Source organism: Microtus oregoni, unplaced genomic scaffold, assembly GCF_018167655.1.
Source record: "Microtus oregoni isolate MIOR12 unplaced genomic scaffold, Mior012 000024F_ref0000369, whole genome shotgun sequence".
Lineage (NCBI taxonomy): Eukaryota > Metazoa > Chordata > Mammalia > Rodentia > Cricetidae > Microtus > Microtus oregoni.
This window is the reverse complement of record NW_024543083.1, coordinates 11,483,960-11,496,346: the sequence shown is the minus strand read 5'-3', so window position 1 is coordinate 11,496,346 and position 12,387 is coordinate 11,483,960. Positions and strand designations below refer to the sequence as shown.

The 12,387-nt window shown below is 42.4% G+C and overlaps 1 protein-coding gene across 2 annotated transcripts in view; it reads left to right on the top strand.

Moving 5' to 3' along the window:
• Slc20a2 (solute carrier family 20 member 2) overlaps nucleotides 1-12,387 on the top strand; it is a 91,793-nt gene that overhangs the window by 24,723 nt on the left and 54,683 nt on the right. Inside the window, exon 1 of one of the 2 annotated variants that reach the window (XM_041673631.1) lies at nucleotides 9,720-9,937. The exons of the other annotated variant lie outside the window; for it this stretch is intronic. The gene's annotated coding sequence lies outside the window, so the exon portion shown is untranslated. Of the gene's footprint in view, nucleotides 1-9,719; nucleotides 9,938-12,387 lie in introns of those variants that run through there. 2 annotated transcript variants of the gene reach the window in all.

Here is a 12,387-nt window from a genome sequence, read left to right as displayed (position 1 = left end):
CACTACACATATACAGACTCACACTTCACTACACACACATAGACACTACTCTACACACACACACAACATGCGTTTGCCCTCGGCCACTCCAGAGCCAGAAGTGGTGATGTCTTACGCCCAGAGTCACAGTGCCTCTGGTTCTACCCCAGGAGTCTCTCCATACCATTATTTCTCCAGGGTCTTTTGTAAACTGTGTCCACTTTAGAAAGCACTTTAGAGTCCCCTGAAACCACATGCTCATTTTGGACACATGCCTGTTTCTCCTGGACCTTAACCTTCTAGTCACCTATAAAAGGTTAGTAATATGGCTAACTGTTGCCCTCCCCTCGCCTGTGTTCAGGAGCCTGTATGCTAACACATGCTACCCCAAGTTCCTCGGTCTCCTATTTTCTCACTATCACCCTGCCAACTTTAAAACCAGTTTTTAATGCCACTATCCTGTAAATAGTTGTATTGATTTTAGCTGCTTATGAGTTCACCCCTGACACATACTGGAATTATATGGGAAGTTTTTTTTTAAGTATTGACACTCAGGCCCCAGCCCAGAACAGTTCATCAGTACTGACATATAATAAGCATCAGTATTTTGCCTTAAAGATTCCCAGGAGATGTTAATGTGTATCCAGAGTGGAGAGCCTCAGAGCTGTGTGGTCGTAGACTGGCTTGTTAGCCGCGTGTGTGTGTGCTACAGCAGTCTTGCCCGACGACCCTAACGCACCTCTTCCCCCATTCCTAGTCCGTCTTCCATTCCTAGAACATACTGTCCCCTGCCTCAGCCTTTTCCTATACTGCTACCTCTTCTAGACTAACTTTCACTTTTTCGTTCCTGTGGGCATTTCTGATTCAGAACCTTCCGCACACTACGGAGAGACTTGCATTCCTTCCTTTGGCTCTGTACTAATAATTATTTATAGACCTCTTTCCCAGAATATCCTGAAGTCCTAGAAGATACGGTCCTGTTGGCTTTATTCCCCTAGTAGATATGTATAAATAAGAATGATCGAGCAACATCCTGCTTGGTGTGGGGGAGGGTCAGAAAAATGTATGGGCGTGGGAAGTGGAGGTAATGCAGCATAGCAGGCTTGTAGTCTTCTGTTGTTTCCATATATCTGCAAAAAGGAAAGACCAGGGCCCATAAAATGGCTCTGCCGGTGAGAGTGCCAGGGCCCCCGTGCCAGCATTATGACCTGAGGTTGATCTCCAGAACAAGCGCCTAGTTGTCCTCCGAGTGCGCATGCGCACGCAAGTAACTAATGAAAATTATTTTTAATTAGGAATGATCAAAGTACGCGAAGTTTATCAACTGGAACTAAAAACGGTCCAAGCACTGTGCATTCGTGAGTCTGACAGCAGTGTCATGCTCCCCGAGACTCTCCAGGGGTTCTGTGATCTCGAGTCAGCCTGAGGGTAGTGACAGCTGTTTCTTGGGCTCAGCAGAGTATTCCAATTTAGTTACCGGGATACGCAAATATAGACACTCCTGTAGTGTGTGCTCGTTATTTTGATCTCAGCTGGGCCTTTGTGTTGTAGCCGCTGACTAACCCTTCTCCTGGCTATTTTAAATACTTTTTTTTCTGTATGTTCTAAAAGACTAGTAAGTTTGACTTTGTTCTTCCTTTTTTTTTTTTCATTACCCAGGATTAATTTAAGTTGATTTTGAAAGAAACTGCCTTATTTTGTAAATCACCTCATACAGACTCTTGGATATTGGCCTGGGATGTCTGGAGTTTTTCTTTGCCCTTTGTCTCAGTTCTCCATCATGGACACTGACCACCACAAAGCCCCTAGGAGCGGCAGTAGTGACTCAGAGCTGGTGCACAGGTGAGTTCTAGTCCGATGTGACTTCTGCACTCATCACAGCTCCCTGTGCTCATCACCAAGTAGAGCTGCCATCGAAGTAGCTGCTCGTTCCTGTAATGATCATGAATAAGAAGGACGGCATTTTTCTTTTTAAAAATCAAAATAATGGTTGGAATCTGTGACTGTTACTCTTGCATGTCCATCTGTCATTTAAAAGAGGGTTTTTTTTTTCAGCTCTAAAAGACTCTGATTTTTTAAAAGGCAGCTTTTTGTTTTTTTTCAGTGCAGTTTACAGGAAAAGTTCTCAATTGCGGAAATCAAAAAAGACAACTTTCAGTCATTGTCAAAGAACCTTCTGATGGTAGAATCAAAGAAGTGGGAAATATGTCCTCCCTGGCAATGTGAGGAATAAAATGTCAAAGAAAAATAGGAACCAACTCTTACAATGAAAGCATTAAGGTCTAAAATAGATAATTGTCTATTATTTTGTAGTGTACAACAACCAAGGCCATCCCAGGCCTCTTTGTCCTGTCTTCTTGAGAACCAGTGCCTGTGGAGGAACCCATTTCTGTGTTTATGAGAACAAACTCCGGAATTATTATAATCACTGAGCTATTATGGTTCTTTGAGCTAAGTTGCTTATCCCCTGACTCTGGGTTTTTATTGTTTTGTTTTTGTTTCTTGTTCTTGCTTTAAGCAATGAGTGGTCACCACAGTACTTTTGACACGAATTGCTTTGTTTCTAAGGATGCACTCAGGTACATTGCTGGCATTAGCCGTCTTTTGGACTATAGCCAGCTATAACTAGAACATTCCATCGCCATAATTTCAAGTTGATTTTAAACTGCCTTCCCTATGCTTCTCAGGTTATCCGGTTGGAAATGGATCGTGTTTGATCACAGCAAAAAGAAGGGGAAAATTAGAAATTAAATGCTTAGCTAGGCATAGTGTGGCGCATGCCTTTAATCCTAGCATTTAACATCAGAGGCGAGCAGATCTCTGAGTCTCAGGTCAGCCTGGTCTACAGAGTGAGTTCCAGGATAGGCAGGACTACATAGTGAGGTCCTGTCTCAAAAAAAAAAAAAAGAATTACAAATACCAAAAGGTCTGAGATATAACTCAGTGGTAGAGCATTTGTGTAACAGTGGTAGGGGTGGCCTTAGGGTCAGGCCACATTACCAGAAAGAATAGTGAAGAAAAGATGGAATAATTAGTATCATTTGGGAAATTATTGTTTTTTTTTTTTGGTCTGGTTGTTAAGTTTTCCTGTAGTTAGATGAGGTAAATTGAGCAATGGACACGTGATTAGCAGTCTAGCTAAAATTCAGATTTTTATCCAACAGAAAATAAGCAATAAAGTTTTATTTGTGGTCAGTATTTGCAGTGTTTCTCAAAATACACTTCTAAGCAAATCAGTGATACAAATATGATTGCAAGAAAGTAGTATTTGGCATGATGGGATAGGGATGGTTCCAAGTACCTTTAGCAGATTTTTTTTTGTTGACCTTGGTAACTATTCATCTTCAAAACAAAGATTGATTCCAGCAATGATACTGCATTCAAAATCACTTTTAGGGCAGGGGAATAAAAGTGTTTTGGGGGCTGGGGATCTAGGGTGGTGGCAGGGCACTTGGCTATCATGCATGATGTCCTGGGCTCAGTTTCCAGCACTGTAACTCAAACACACGTGCACACACAGTAATTTTAGTTAGACCCTATCACTACTTCCAGTAAAATTAGTCTGAAACTAATAAGCTTTTGTTAATCTACTTTTTGAATTACTGTGACTTTAAATCCAATGTCTGACTCTGCTTCTGGATCTCAAGTCATAGTGCATTTAAGATTTCACATTAGCTTAAACAGCAATAAGTGGCGAAAATAAGACTGCACCTAATACGCCCATGTTTGTTTTTCCGTTCATCACAGCTCTGCTTTGAAGCTGGCGCTGTGCTGTGTCTGTGTAGCGGTGTCAAGCACAGCAACCTGTGCAGTCAAGTACAGAATTACCGCCTTGAGACAGGAGGAAGCCGCCTGTCTGAGAACAGAGCAGGCCCAGCCTCATTTCTCTTAACTGAAGCTGGTGTTGGGAAATGGGAAAATAGATTTGAGCCTTGTACTCAAATATAAATAATCTGTGAGTTCAAGAGAAGGAATAAGGGAACATTAAATTCTATTTATCACATTCTACTCCAAGGTAGTGTTCTGATTAGATCGTATCAGCATGAGACCGGAGAGATGGCTCAGTGGTTAAGAGTTTTGCTACTTTATCAGGGGACCCAGGGTCCATTCCTGGCACAACTCTATGGAGGCTCACAGTGGCCTGTGATTCCAGCTCCAGGGGATCTGATGCCGCTGTGGACTGCTGCACATATGTGGTACACATACATACCCTCAGTCACACACAATATACACATACACATAAAATAAATATTTTTAAAAAATTATCTCTACATATCTAGGTCCATATATATCTATTTAGAACTGGAGATGTAACTCAGTGGTAGAACTTTTGCCTAGCACATACAGGGATCTGGTTCCCTCCCTCCTAGATATTACACACACATATGCAGACAGAGAGGGAGAGGGAGAGAGTCCATCTGTCTATAGTCTGTGTGTTCATCTATTGTCTCTGCCTCATTGTGCATGTGTAAGCGCATATTCAACAAAATGCTTACGCCAGGCTCTCCTGTGCATGCCTTACAGAGACAACTCATTTCACCTTCATAATCACACGGCAGACGTCTCTAATTATCCTCGCTTAGAGACGACGAAGCCGAGGCATTGCCGTAGACCCCATCTCTCACTGACTACTTCACAGTGTAGATTTGGAGAACTCAAGTAACCTAGCAGAGATCGAGAAAACATTAGTTGGAGGGGCTGAAATCTGAGTCCAGGCTGTCGTTTCTCCCTCTCTGTTGTCTCTCTGCTTCTGGCTTCTGTATAATGTTCCTTATCATTTTGTTACAAAAACTTGATCTATTTGCAGAAGCCTCAATTCAAATGTCATTTCTTCCTATATATCCTTTCTAATTTACATACTTTTTTTACATTCCTATAGAAGTGAACTCTTTTTTTAAAGATTTATTTATTATGTATACAGTGTTCTGTCTGCATGTATGCCTGCAGGCCAGAAGAGGGTGCCAGATCTCACTATAGCTGGTGGTGAGCCACCATGTGGTTCCTTGGAATTGAACTCAGGACCTCTGGAAGAACAGCCAGTGTTCTTATCCTCTGAGCCATCTCTCCAGCCCTGGAGTGAATTCTTACCCCTTGGGATATCATAAAAGGTTATGTGCACTTCCCTGACTCAGATTATACTGTTCTTCTTCCCCAACTCCCAGCCCCCCAGACAGGTGTCTTCTGCATAGTCCTGGCTGTCCTGGAACTTACTATGTAGACCTGACTGGCCTTGAACTCAGAGATCTGCCTGCCTCTGCTGCCACCACCACCTGGCAGGTTACATGATTCTTAAAGCAAAAATTGTCACGGGCCTCTCGCTGTTCACATGCTTCTTGAAAGTTCCGGCAAATTTCATAGTAGCAGGAACCAATGGCTTAAAAAGGTTAAGTGAATGACTGTTATAGTATAAACTGCTCAGCTGAGTTCTAGGAGACTTAAAAAATTACCCTGGATATGAGCATACTTCATCGTATACATATATGAAATTCTCAAGGAATAAGCAAAAAATTTTCAAATATGAAAAATATAGGTACTATAATAAAAGTATTTTCTTTGCACATATTTTTGTAGGGAAGAGATTGAAATAAAACTTTTCATCAATTCTGATAAAAAATGCAAATTACATCACAGTGTTACAATGACGTTGCTGTTTATCAAAAGTATTTTTTTAAACAGTCTTGAGTTTTCTAATTATTTACGTCCTTTTTTTTTTAACTGATAGAAAACGTATGGTGAAGAAAAGCTGTTTAATCTTTCAGAGTTCTGTGTTTGTGTGTATATTAATGATACTTTTTTTTTTTTGAGATAGGGTTTCTCTGTAGCTTTGGAGTCTGTCCTGGAACTCGCTCTGTAGACCAGGCTGGCCCCAAACTCACAGAGATCTGCCTATGTCTGCCTCCCGACTGCTGGGACCACCACCTAGCATAAATGATACTCTTAATTCATTGCTAAGATTTTTCTGTGGATAATACTAATGTGATCATTTGTAAGACTAGGATAGAAATGTATGTTTTAATGAGCTTTTGCTGCAAGATGACACTGAATACACTCTTGGGAGATTAAGTCACTAGGATTGTGAGTTCAAGGCCAGCTTGGTCTAAAGAGTGATTGATTATACCATCTCAAAAACAAGGCTCTGGGCACTGTTTGCTGGTGTCCTGATGGCCAAGCCAGAGTCAGCGTGGGAAGGGACTGCCCAATGACAAGGCTGGAGTGAATAGGGACACTATCACAACAATCTGCAGCTTGGTGTCCTGTGCATTGTCTAGCCAGAATCCCAAATTCGAATTCCACCCAAGGCTAGGCGTGTCAGGTGATGTAATAGAGGGAAATCAAAGAGGTATTGCCGTAACAGGGTTTAAAGAGTGTTCGCACACCTCAGGTTTCCTCGGAATGCTTAGCAATCATTTGAAATTCCTTTCAACTTTTCATATTCTGAAGTGTTGAGCTTTAAAAGTAGAGCGTTTGATCTTCACTTGTTAAATACCCACTTGATCTTCACCAGGTGCTCCGCTGACGTGACATAGTCCCATCACAGCCATTTATTGAAAGCACCTGTGGCCCAGCGTTGTCAGTCATCTCTGGGAGCTCTCAGCCTGCCCTTTGATGTCAGCATTATTGTCACCATTTAACACTTGAGGAAGCAGACACAAGTCAGCAATGTCCTTATGGTCACATGGCCCAGAGGCAGTACCTTACAGTTAGCCCCAGAGCTTCCATTTGATGGATTTCTTCCCTCATGGGTTGGTACTTTTTTTTTTTTTAAAGCATGCACTTCGTTAAGGCTTTGAATGATTTGTATAATCCTCTGAAAACCTGAGAGCCATGGTGAACCCTGGAAATTTCCCCTGCTTTACCGCTTTCAATATTTGGATCAAATATAAAGGGCTAAGAATTGAAACCTTACAACTTAGTCTAGATAGAATTTTTAGATATTTTGGAATATTTCGTCTTTTTACAATCCGTGACTCTTTGAGGGCTCCAGAATACAATATAGCATGTATATTTGTTCTGGATCTTAAATTTTAAATTCATCAGAAAAATAATCTATGTTTAAGAACTGAGCTACGTCCTTTGTGTTCCTGGCTCCCTGTATCATATGACATCAAAATGTGAACTCCTTGATCACCTAGATTTGTCTTCTTTCCCTGTCCCTTCACTTAGTGCTAGAGCTAGCAGCACCCCACAGTATTGCGCCACAATATTGTAACTGCATACCATACCCAAGAAGGAGACCCTTCTTTTGATTTACTTATTTATTTTAACCCTTTCTCAATGGTCTCCCTCCGCCTTGGTTTCCCTTAACTTTCAATTTCTCTCTGAGTACTACCAGGCTAACCTCAGCTCTCTTTACTCTTTGGGGTCACAGACCCTTTTCATAAAATTACGGAAAAAAAAAGTTAACGCTCCAGAAGAGTACACAGTGAACACAGGACATTTTGTTTATTTTAGAGGTTCAGAGTTCAACACCTTGAGTCTTTGCATCCTTGAGGACAGATGCAGCTAGAGAGCTCTGTGAATATGAAGACGATGAGTATGGCCCAATACAAAACTGGAAACTTATTTAGAATATGAGATTTTTATGAAACAGTTTGTAACTTGATTGCACATTCTCAGCATGAACTCTGCAGATAACAATGTTGTGTTGCAGTGTCAAGGGTCTGATACCCCCCTTCTAGACCTAGAACAAACACATAGCTTTTGATTTTTTTTTTTTTACAGATGAAGAAGCAAGCAATCAAGTGTCTAACGTGAATTAGAAGGTGCACTGTTTCCTTCATAGGTGTTGTTTCTCGTGTTTGTTGTCTTTGTTTTTTGTGTTTTTGTTTTTTTATTTGTTTTTGAGACAGGGTTTCTCTGTATAACAGCCCTGACTGCCCTGGAATTCTCTCTAGACCAGGCTGGCCTCAAACTCACAGAGATCCACCTGCCTCTTCCTCCCAAGTGCTGGGATTAAAGGTGTGCACCACTGCCACTCCTCCCAGTAGGTGCTTGTGTTTTCAAACAGGGTGGTAAGGGAAACAACAGACTCATACCTGGAGATTTGACATGAGAGGAACTAGAAAATTGCCCAGTATTTCTCGCTTCAGAATAGACCTTACAATGCTGTCTGGATCTTCCACAATGCAAAATATGACGTGTAGGTCAATTCTGCTTTTTTTTTTTAACTAGATGAGAGCATAAAGAATTTTTTGCCAAGAGACCTACCTACTGAACACAAGCATTTTTGGATGATAATATTTTTTTGTTAAAATTAGCCCCACAGTGTCCTCTGTTGGCATTAAAAAATTTTAGAGTAAGTTTGCTGAAAATCACCTATTAATCAGAGGTTAGCCCTCTGGTTAGTGAGGCTTGTTTTCTTATTTTCTCCGGAAGCTTTGGGCAAAACGGCCTAGAGCGCGCACCAGCTGCTGCGTGGTGGGGTGGGTGTGTCCTGTCCGCAGCTGCGTAGGTTGGTCACGGGGCTAGAGTGTCAGGTACGCAACCAGCCATCTTTATAAACAACACGAGGAAGATCATATTAGCAGTGTATGCCAATGAAAGCTAACCATTGGCAACTTTTGGCAAGCGTGTCACAGATGGAGCTGTGCTCTTTAAGAGTCCGGTTGTGTTGTAGTGATCCGTGCTATAGACCTGTGGGTCACGACCTCTTCGGCGGGTGGCATAGCAAACGTCCTGTGGATCAGATCTTTACATTACAGTTCGTAACAGTAGCAAAATTACAGTTATGAAGTAGCAACAAAATAATTTTATGGTTGGGAGCCACCACAATGTAGGAATATTAAAGGAAGGTTGAGAAGTACTGGTATATGGGAGACACTGAAGCCCCTGAGACTGGACCTGGGTTTGGAGTGTTGAGTTCAGTAAGTCCCCTGACCGTTTGTTTGTTTTATAAGGAAACAAATAACTCTGAAAAGATACGTGGGATTTTAGGCATGTTGTTAATGTGGCGTCAGGTCAGAGAGGGTTTTGGAGGAAGGTGGGGTAATCCAGTTGTCTTCCAGGCAGAGTTACTTTGTGTCTGTTGGAAGGGCAGGTGACTGGAGGTTTGATTGAAGAAGTATCCATTCAGGGCATAGGAACTAATATGCTTGAAGCTAAGCATTCTGAATCATCCGTGGTAGACGCTACACAGTCTATGCCTTTGTTCTAAGTTGTAGTTGGTGAGAGCATTGTGTTCTAATTTTCTTTTAAATATTGGCTGTGGTTTGGAGTCTTGAACTGTTTGCTTGGGTTTCAGTATATTTAGAGAATGATCATTTGCTCCAACAGAGGACAGTTCTTCTGGTTGTAGCCAGCCACACAGGGCAATGCATTTTACAGTGCATTTGATAAACTGGAGATGTTTGCTCTCGGTTGTGGGTTTTGTTGTTGAAGTGGCCATGTGTCCTCATAGCACCTCCCTGGGAAGTAGAGAAGAGAGCAGAAAGCGAGTGGGTAACCTCAGTGGATGTCCCAGATGTCCCGCGAAGAGCAGACACTGCTGCCACCTTGTTGTCACAGTTGTCTGACCCGAATGTGCTTAAACTCCAGGCACTTGCCTTCTCAGGAAAAGACCTCGCTTTTTCTCTGTCGGTGCCTGCAGAGCCGACTTGAAGTCAGTCAGTGGTGCCCAACCGGATTCAGTAATTAGTGTAATCGTGATGCTGCGCATTGTTCGGCAGGGCACACCCCTTGGTCAGAGTCCCATAAAGAGGACACCAGTGTTGTCCTAGTGAATAAATCCCGGCCCACATGATGCAAACCAGCGTGTTCCTGCCTGCTGCTCGGCTGCAGTTAATTTTAGCCAGCGTTTGTTCTGAGTTGTAAAACTGTGTACCCAAGTAGAAGTTAGCGAGCTGCAATGTGATTGCCAGGCCTGATAAGATAGGCATCTGTTTCAGACTCAAGATTGTGTTGATGATCCAGAGAGAAGACCTCTGAAGAACTGTGCTTCGGATTCTCTTTCAAGCTACTTGTGAGTACTCTGGGGATTTTAACATTTCTCTTTGTTCTCTGTACCTTAAATCTCCCTGAAGTGACTTTCATGGTAATTGTATGTGCCTTGGGAAAACCAGTGTGGATGCTGCGACCGGTCCGTGTCAGTACAGTGATCCGGTGTTTTCTTTCCGTGTGTGCTGCTGTGAGCACCTCGACTTAATCAGCTCTCTCCGGAGAGAGTATTTGATTCTCACCTCGTCTTATTTCTTTAGTCGTAGATTAACCCTTATTTTGAATGTTAAAATATTAGATTGGTAGAAATGGTTTCTGTACACAGAAATGTCACTGTGTTTCTAAGCTTTCTTCTCTCTGGTAGTCACTGTGGGGGAAACATGTTGAAAGTTAATTCCTATTCTACCCCCCTCAAGTGGATCTGCTGCAGAGACAAACGTTGCCTCGCCAAATGTATAGATGGAAAGTATCTTTTTAAAGGAAAAGCTTTTGCTTAAAAATAGACCTTTCCCTGCCTAAGGAAAATAACTTTATAAGAACCCATTTAGGAAGAAGGTCTTGGAGCAGTGGTTCTCAGCCTTCCAACGCTGTGACCCTTCAGTACAGTCTCTCATGCTGTGGTGATCCCTGCCATAAAATTATTTTTGTTGTTACTTTATAACTGTAATTTTGCTACTGTTATGAATCAAAATGTACATATTTTTGGACATAGAGATTTGTCAAAGGGGTTGAGACCCACTGTTTTAGGGGATGATTTCAAGTGTGTTGACTTCGTTGTTAAAAGTATCTAAAACTCTGAACTGCTTTTCCAGCTTGGCCAGCCCCAGCTTAAGTCTAGACTGAAGCGAAGGCAAGATTCCAGTGTTACTTTGAATCGAACACAAGTCACCCTGCATAGTTTGAACTATGTTTACACTTCAAGTAGAATGACTTCAAGTCAAGCAGCTTGTTAGTAGCATAGAATCTAAAAGGAATCTCTCTGTCTGTTAACATGTAAATTATACCCGCTTTTAGGAATGTGGAATTTTTTTTTAATGAAACAGTTGTTCGCCCATATCTCCATCTATAAGCAAAGAGGGAGGCAAATCCAGGGTTAGTTATGTCATGTTCCCATTTTACAAGACTTTACCTAAAGGTTTCTTTGTTGTTCGGTGTTGTCTGATTCTAATGACATAAGGTGTCCGCGATGGAAGGAGATGCTGAGTGGTGTATTTGTAGGAAAAGAATGTAAGAATTGAAAATAGCACTGAATTCCCAGGCTATTTTTAGATAGAAACATTTTTTGAAGCTTAGCCTTCCGAGCAAAAGAGAAATCTGTAATTATAATAGAAAAGGCCCTACTGTCATCTTGAGCTGAAGGGGCTCTGTTCCGGCAGATGCTCCAAGATGCTCACGTCATCGCAAGACCGCTGCAGCTCTTGACCTTCTATTTGCCCTTGCTAAGAAGCCCCTGGGAGCCCTTGAAGTATTTATAATGATGTATTCTGGTCATGCTAGTTTTCAAGCTAAAATTACTTTGATCATTGTAGTTTTTAATCTTGCCCAAACGAAAAGCTGATTAGTATTTATCCAGTTTGAATGTAACAGAAAGAGGTTTATCTGTTAGTGGGAAGCTTGTGTTCTGGGACAAATTGCTAAAATGCCCCTAGACACTTGAAGAACATGCGTTAGTGATTTCTGCGTGATAGGTTCTTCAATGCGGGACTATGCAACTGGTGGTGCTGGGGGCTCGGGTGGTGGCTGCTCCCATGATTCTTTTCAGTACTGGGTATGTATCCTTGGTGTCCCAGGAAGGGCCACTTGTCAGAGATTCCTCATGAGTGGAATTAGTTATGTTGAGTAGTTGTGACTTTGAATGCAACAGATTACAGTGAGCTTGACTCTGTGGCCACACATGGGAGGTTGCATGCTAAGCAACACGGGCTGCCTCCGTACTGCAGGAAGAGCCCGGCTGGAACCTGCCTGCCTTGCTGCCCCTCCACTCCAGGTCTGCCCGGAGGTCTGTGGGATCTGCTCCCACTGGCTGCCTGCCCTCTTACCTTCCTCCTTGCCTTAAATCTTGATGTGCTGAGGCAGTAGGTTTACTCCGCAGTTCCTTTAATTACAGCCTTCTACTCCAGAGCCTTAAGGAGCTTAGCAGCAGCCTTTGGTCTGGCTCCCTTTCATTCACGTGCTCTCTGTTTGTTTAGCTGGTTGGTTGGTTCATGTGGGGATGTGAATAGCGTCCAGGACCTCCAGTACTCTCAAGCACTCACCATCTGAGCTACCTCTCCAGACCCCACATCAGGGCTTTAATCAAGCAGCAGCTTGTCTGCCTGGCTGTAGGCAACTGCATTCTACAACAGGTTGTCTTTGCTCGGTGATTACATTCTGGAACATTCTCTTTGAAAAGGCAATTTGGCAGAAAAATGTTGTGGTGTGCCTAGTTTCAACTGTCTTGTCTAAAATGAAAGGAGAATGGGCAAAGTGGAGCCT